Genomic DNA, 7,667 nt, shown 5'->3' on the forward strand with positions numbered 1-7,667 from the left:
TCTTTTTCAAGGACAGCTGTGCCGGAGCTTGTGACTGACCCAAGGTCACATCAGCAGGTGCAAGTGGAGGAGTGGGGAATCAAACCCGGTTTTCCCAGATTAGAGTCTGCACACTTAACCATTACACCAAACTGGTGTAGACAGCCACTGCGGGGTTAGTTAACCTAATGACATTCCGGGGTTGGGGTGGGGGCAGGGCTGGCTCACTCACTAGGCGAACTAGGCGATCGCCTAGAGCGGGCTGGCCTTTAGGGGTGCCAAGCTGCACCCGGCCCTTTACTCTGGGAGTTTCTTGATTATTTGGGTTTTTCATTCTTCCTAAAATGCATTTATTTTTGAAAATTTATTTATTTTTATATTTATTTATTTATTTTTCACATTTATCCCCCGCCCTTCCCAGTGGGCTAAAAATTGGTGGGCACATGGGGGGGGGCCCAGAAGGGATCCTCACCTAGGGTGCAAAATAAGCTGGGGCCGGCCCTGTAGGCAAGCAAGCAGCAGCAGCAGAGCAGGAAGTTCTGGGCAGCCTCTGTATTAACTAGATGAGTAGCCAATCCTAGCTGACCTTGCTGCAAGCCAATCAGATTGGAGATTGTTAGGGGGGTTGCCTTGTGACCTGTACAAGAATTCTGCTCACTTATACTTTTGTGTCTACTTTCTGTTATTAGCTAGACCAGTACGAGATAACTAGAAGGTCTTCTGGGCCAGTCTGCTATGTGTGGGATAGTCAATGAAATGTAGATTATGACAAATGTAAAAATGACCCAAGATTCTGATAATGGAATAATAAAATATAGGATTATTGTTTGGCTTTTGGGTTTAAGGGGGAAAGTGTTGCTAAAGAAAACAGTATATTGCTCTTCTGCGTTCAAATCCAAGCTTAGCCATGAAAGTGGGAAGGGGCTTGTGGGCCGACTCTAGGCCGGGAAATTCCTAGAGATTGGGGTGGGGGTTTTCAAGGCCGAGGAGGGTGGTGTTTGTGGAGGGGGGGGGACCTAAGTCGGGGACAGCGCCGCAGATTCCACCCTCCAAAGTAGCCATTTTCTCCAGTGTTCCCTCTAAGCTGAGTTAGTGTGAGCTAGCTCACAGTTTTTTAGCCTCTGGCCCAGACATTTTGGTCTTAGCTCAGGAAGGATGGCTCCAGACCAAACTAATATAATGCAGCAGCCAAATTACTCGCTCACAACTTTAATGCCAGGAGCTCACAAAGTAGAATTTTTGCTCGCAGGACTCCGCAGCTTAGAGGGAACTTTGGAGCTGACGTCTGTCGCCTGGGGATCCGTTGGTGCTCCCGGGGCGCTCCGTGTGGCACGGCGAGGTTGTCATCTGTTCCAGCCCCTCTTCCTTTTTCCAGCTCACCTATTTCACAGGGTGGTTATGAGGATCAAGGGAATTAACCCCACAGTTTGGGCAGGGGCCCTCGGTGGGAAAAACTGCAACGAGGAAACGAGTCGATGGATGACTCATGCAACCAGGAGCGATAGACTCTGGCGAAAACAAGCCTGAGAACTTCGGTGTTTAATCCTCTTGTCATCTTGCCCTTGGCCGGGGTGGGGTGGGGTGGGGTGTTCCTAAATACTGACGTGACATCTCGTAACCACCTCGGCTGGCTTTCTTGTTCCCACACCGCCCAGCCCAGAAGGGAACAGGGACTCATGCCTGGCGAACGCTCGTGTGGGAGAGAGTCAATTGACAAAAAAAAAACCCCTTCACAAGCAGTGTTCCCTCTAAGCTGAGTTAGTGTGAGTTAGCTGACAGTTTTTTAGCCTCCGGCTCACACATTTTTGTCTTAGCTCAGGAAGGGAGGTCTCCAGAGCAAGCTAATTCACGCAGTAGCCAGATCTCTCGCGCGCAACTTTAATGCCAGTAGCTCACAAAGCAGAATTTTTGCTCACAAGACTCCACAGCTTAGAGGGAACATTGCTCACAAGTACCATAGAGTCCCAAGTACGCAGGGCTAACAACCGCGACAGGCAAACTGATTCTGAAGGAAGGTGACGTGTGTCCGTCTCGAGCAGTGAGGTTTTTTTGAGGGTAGGGTTGTCAGATCCAGGTTCGGAAATACCTGGGTATTTTGGGGGTGGAATGTGAGGAGGTTGCGGTTCGGGGAGGGGAGGGACTTCCATTGGGTATGATGCCACGGAATCCGCCTTCCAACGCGGTCATTTTTTCCAGGGGAACTGATCTCTGTCGCCGGGGGATCAGTTGTAATAGCGGGAGACCTCCAGCCACCACCTGGAGGATGGCAACCATGAGTCAGAGGAGGGCGGGGTTTGAGGAGGGGCTTCAGTGGGGCCGAATGCCATACAGTCCACCTTCCAAAGCAGCCATTTTCTCCAGAAGAAGAAGAAGAGGAGGAGATTGGATTTATGCCCTGCCCTTCCCTCGGAGTCTCAGAGCGGCTCACAAACTCCTTTTCCCTTCCCCTCCCCACAACAGGCACCCTGGGAGGCAGGCGGGGCTGAGAGAGCTCTGACAGAAACTGCTCTTTTTCAAGGACAGCTCTGCCAGAACTACGGCTTGCCCAAGGTCATCCAGCAGGCACAAGTGGAGGAGTGGGGAATCAAACCCAGTTCTCCCAGATTAGAGAAGAAGAAGGGGAAGAGATTGGATTTATACCCTGCCCTTCACCCTGTGAGGTAAAAGAAGAAGAAGAAGAGATTGGATTTATACCCCACCCTTCACTACCTGAAGGCGTCTCAGAGCGGCTTACAAACTCCTTTCCACCCTTCACTACCCAAAGGAGTCTCAGAGTGGCTCACAAACTCCTTTCCCTTCCCCTCCCCACAACAGACACCCTGTGAGGTAAAAGAAGAAGAAGAGGAGACTGGATTTATACCTCATGGCCCTTCACTACCCAAAGGAGTCTCAGAGCGGCTTCCAAACTCCTTTCCCTTCCCCTCCCCACAACAGACACCCTGTGAGGTAAAAGAAGAAGAGAAAGAGATTGGATTTATACCCTGCCCTTCACTCCCCAAAGGTGTCTCAGAGCGGCTCACAAACTCCTTTCCCTTCTCCTCCCCACAACAGGCACCCTGTGAGGTAAAAGAAGAAGAAGAAGAGATTGGATTTATACCCCGCCCTTCACTACCCAAAGCTGTCTCAGAGCGGCTGACAAACTCCTTTCCCTTCCCCTCCCCACAACAGACACCCTGAGGTTGGTGGGGCTGAGAGAGCTCTGACAGAAACAGCTCTTTTTCAAGGACAGCTCTGACAGAACCGTGGCTTGCCCAAGGTCATCCAGCAGGTGCAAGTGGAGGAGTGGGGAATCAAACCCGGTTCTCCCAGGTTAGAGTCAGTGCACTTAACCACGACACCAAACTGGCTCCAGCAGGGCTTTGCTTATGTTTCCATATATATATGTTAAAAAGGCAACATCTGTAAGAATGCACCACCAATTCCAGGAAAGAAAACAACAATTCAAATGGCTTCTAATGCCTACAGTCAAAAAAAGTCCGGCTTTTGTACTATTGCTCTTCCTAACTTGTCCCAGGACGGACAAATAATCTGAGGAGCAAGGTTCGTACAGCGGTGGGGGAGGGAAAACCGAGGCGTTTCCCCAATGGCAAGAGCATCTCATGGGTCTTTGGATGGAGCTTTCCGCCCCCTTCTCTGTTTCCAGCATACCCTTCACCTCTTCGGGGAAATTTCCCCTGGTGAAGGCAGGGTGTATAAATATTTTAACAGAGAGATAAAACCAGAACCATTCCTGCCGCTCAGCTGTGTCACGGGTCCCCAGGGCTCGTCTAAGGGATCTGATCGCCCGAAGCAGGTGCCCCCTGCCTAGTGTTGCCAATCTCCAGATGGGGCCCGGAGATCTCCCAGCATGACACATGATCTCCAGACCAGTGTTCTCTCTAAGCTGAGTTTGTACGAGCTAGCTCACGGTTTTTTAGCCTTGGGCTCATCATGCATTTCTTGTCTTCGCTCAGGAAGGGAGGGCTCCAGAGCAAACTGATTTATCAGTAGCCAAATCGCTCGGCTCACAACTTGAATGCCAGTGGCTCACAAAGTAGAATTTATGCTCACAAGACTCCCCAGCTTAGAGGGAACATTGCTCCAGACGACAGAACTCAGTTCCCCTGGAGAAAATGGGTGGGGGTGGATGCTATGCCCTTCTACCCTGCTGCGGTCCCTCTCCTTCCCAAATCCCACCCTCCCCAAACTCCACCCCCAAAATCTCCCACTATTTTCCCAACCCAGAGGTAGCAACCAGTGTTCCCTCTAAGCTGAGTTAGTGTGGCCAACTCGCAGTATTTAGCCTTCAGCTCACGCATTTTTGTCTCAGCTCGGGAAGGAGGGCTCCAGAGCAAACTGATTTGTGCAGCAGCCAAATCATTCACTCACAGCTTTAATGCCGGTAGCTCACCAAGTCAAATTTTTGCTCACAAGACTCCAGAGCTTAGAGGGAGCATCGGTAGCAAATCTACCCTGCTCCCTCCTGGGGCCATACTGCCGGACCTTGGCTTCAATTCAGGAGGTGGGAATCCAAACAAAACACCCGTGACAAAAAGAACAAAAAATAAAGATAATATGCAAAATTGTTTACTATAGTAATCCTGTGGGAAACTCTCTTCCTACATCGCTCGCACGCAGCGGATTTTGCGCAACGTAAAAAAATATCCGTTTCGCAGGACTGCTTTCGCTGAGCGTGTAGCAAGGACGATTCTTATCCATTTCCACTGATCGGCTCTTGGAGGAAACATCCCAGGTTGACTCTCTGATATCAGCACCCAAGGTCTTCACGCAAGTCTACACGCTCAAGGTCTCAGGCCTGGTCCTTTTAAGCAGAGATGCCAGGGACTGAACCTGGGAACTTCTGCAAGCCAAGCAGAGGCTCTTCCCATGAGCCACGGCCCCTCCCCTCCCCTCATGAATTAACGGATGGGAGGGACTGTGGATCAGTGGTGGAGCCTCTGCTTGGCATGCAGAAGGTCCCAGGTTCAATCCCCGGCATCTCCAGCTAAAAGGACCAGGCAGGAGGAGACCTTGACCTGAGACCCTGGCTCAGTGGCAGAGCCTCTGCTTGGCATGCAGAAGGTCCCAGGTTCAATCCCCGGCATCTCCAGCTAAAAGGACCGGGCAGGAGGTGATGGGGAAGACCTTGACCTGAGACCCTGGCTCAGTGGCAGAGCCTCTGTTTGCATGGTGAAGGTTCCAGGTTCAATCCCTGGCATCTCCAGTTAAAAGGACCCAGCAGTAGGTGATGGGAAAGACCTCCGCCTGTGACCCTGGAGAGCCGCTGCCAGTCTGAGTAGGCAATACAGACTTTGATGGACCAAGGGTCTGATTCTGTATCGGGCAACTTCATGTGTAGGGAGGGACTGTGGCTTAGTGGTAGAGCCTCTGCTTAGAACGCAGAAGGACCCAGGTTCAATCCCTGGCGTCTCCAGTTAAAAGGACCCGGCAGTAGGTGATGGGAAAGATCTTTCTCTGCCTGAGACCCTGGCTCAGTGGCAGAGCCTCTGCTTGGCATGCAGAAGGTCCCAGGTTCAATTCCTGGCATCTCCAGCTAAAAGGACCGGGCAATAGGTGATGGGAAAGACCTTGACCTGAGACCCCGTCTCAGTAGTAGAGCCTCTGCTTGGCATTCAGAAGGTCCCAGGTTCAATCCCCCACACCTCTAGCTAAAAGGACCAGGCAGGAGGTGATGGGCAAGACCTCTACCTGAGACCCTACAGAGTTGCTGCCAGTCTGAGTAGACAATCCTGACCTTGGATGGACCAAGGTTCATCCACGATATCAGTGAAGCTGTGGGCGAGAACCATACGGTGTCGTTAAGCACTGTGATCCTACACTGCAAATGTATTTTACTTTTTTATAAACTTAAACTGTCGGGGCTTCCTCCACAGAATCTTGGGAATTCTCCTTTTGTGTCGGTCTCGAGGATTCTCTCCGAAACTTTCCTCTCCCTTCGAGAACTTCCCGGGGAGCAGAAACGATGGGAAGACACCGACGGCAAACCTCCCTTCGGTCTGTGGCCCAGACAGGCCCGGAGATAATCTTATGTATTGCTGCCTTAATTCTGGCTTACGCAGCAGGGTTTCCAGAGACAGACTGACTGGTGCGGCAACTAGATGGTTGGGTTTGGGGAAGGGAAGCCCAGGTCTGTGCCTCTGCGCTCGGCGAGATGAAGCTTCGTGGGTGGTCTTGAGAAACACGTTTGCTCTCGGCCAGATGCGCTTCACAGCGTTGTTGTGACTTTAAAAGACGGCTCCGGGCTCCCCGGAGGAAAGGGGCTGGATCGAAACATGCTTCGAGGAGGGTGACGCAAAGGCATTTCCATCGGGGCGGGAAAGAGCCAGCCGAGCATAGGGTCGCCAACCCCCCCAGGCGGCACCTGGAGATCTCCAGGAATTGCAACTGACCTCCAGGTGACAAAGGCTGGGAACGATGGTTGCTGCAACCTATGGTAGCCCCGGATCTGTGATGCTCCCTGAGGAAGACGGGAACACTTGTGGGCAGTGTTCCCTCTAAGCTGAGTTGGTGTGAGCTCGCTCACAGTTTTTTAGCCTCCGGCTCACACCTTCTTGTCTTCGCTCAGGAAGGAGGGCTCCAGAGCAAACTGATTTATGCAGCAGCCAAATCGCTCGCTCACAACTTGAATGCCCCAGAAGCTCACAAAGTAGAATGTTTGCTCACAGGACTCCACACCAGTGTTCCCTCTAAGCTGAGTTAGTGTGAGCTAGCTCCCAGTTTTTTAGCCTCCGGCTCACCCGTTTTTGTCTTCGCTCAGGAAGGAGGGCTCCAGGGCAAGCTAATTTGTGCAGTAGCCAAATTGCTTGCTCACAACTTTAATGCCACTAGCTCACAAAGTAGAATGTTTGCTCACAGGACTCCACACCAGTGTTCCCCCTAAGCCGACTGAGTGTGAGCCAGCTCACAGTTTTTTAGCCTCCGGCTCACTCATTTTTGTCTTCGCTCAGGAAGGAGGGCTCCAGAGCAAGCTAATTTATACAGTAGCCAAATCCCTCACTCACAACTTTAATGCCACTAGCTCACAAAGTAGAATCTTTGCTCACAAGACTCCACAGCTTAGAGGGAGCATTGCTTGTGGGTATCCACTCTCACTGGATGCCAGGCTGCTAGGGGCGCCAGCTCTGGGTTGGGATGGGGGTTGCCACAGCAGTGTTCCCTCTAAGCTGAGTGAGTGTGAGCCAGCTCGCGGTTTCTTAGCCTCCGGCTCACACATTTTTTTTTGTCTTGGCTCAGGAAGGAGGGGCTCCAGAGCAAACTAATCGATGCAGTAGCCAAATCGCTGGCTCACAACAACTTTAATGCCGGTAGCTCACCAAGTAGAATTTTTGCTCACGAGGCTCCACGGCTTAGAGGAAGCACTGGTTGCCAGTCCCCCTGGAGATCTCCCGGAATTACAGCTGCTCTCCAAGTGACAGAGATCAGTTCCCCTGGAGAAAATGGCTGCATGGAGGGTGGACTCAGGGGCATTGTGCTCTGCTGAGGCCCCTCCCCCTCCCCAAATCCTGCCTACCCCAGACTCCACCCTCAGATGTCCTGGAATTTCTCAACCCAGAGCTGGAAACCCTAGCCAAGCCATATACTCTGGCTGTTTGAATCAGAAGAAGAAGAAGAAGAAGAAGAAGAAGAAGAAGAAGAAGAAGAAGAAGAAGAAGAAGAAGAAGAAGAAGAAGAAGAAGAAGAAGAAGAAG

At 51.6% G+C, this 7,667-nt stretch overlaps 1 protein-coding gene and 1 non-coding gene across 2 annotated transcripts in view; one reads left to right on the forward strand and one right to left on the reverse strand.

The window, feature by feature from the left end:
• Positions 1 to 7,667, reverse strand: part of LOC107122758 — an 87,490-nt gene that overhangs the window by 47,564 nt on the left and 32,259 nt on the right. The window lies entirely within an intron of this gene.
• On the forward strand, positions 5,321 to 5,392 carry TRNAS-AGA. Its single transcript has one exon. It is a non-coding gene; the product is annotated as a tRNA-Ser (tRNA).

Source organism: Gekko japonicus, unplaced genomic scaffold (assembly GCF_001447785.1).
Source record: "Gekko japonicus isolate JY-2015 unplaced genomic scaffold, Gekko_japonicus_V1.1 scaffold2862, whole genome shotgun sequence".
Lineage (NCBI taxonomy): Eukaryota > Metazoa > Chordata > Lepidosauria > Squamata > Gekkonidae > Gekko > Gekko japonicus.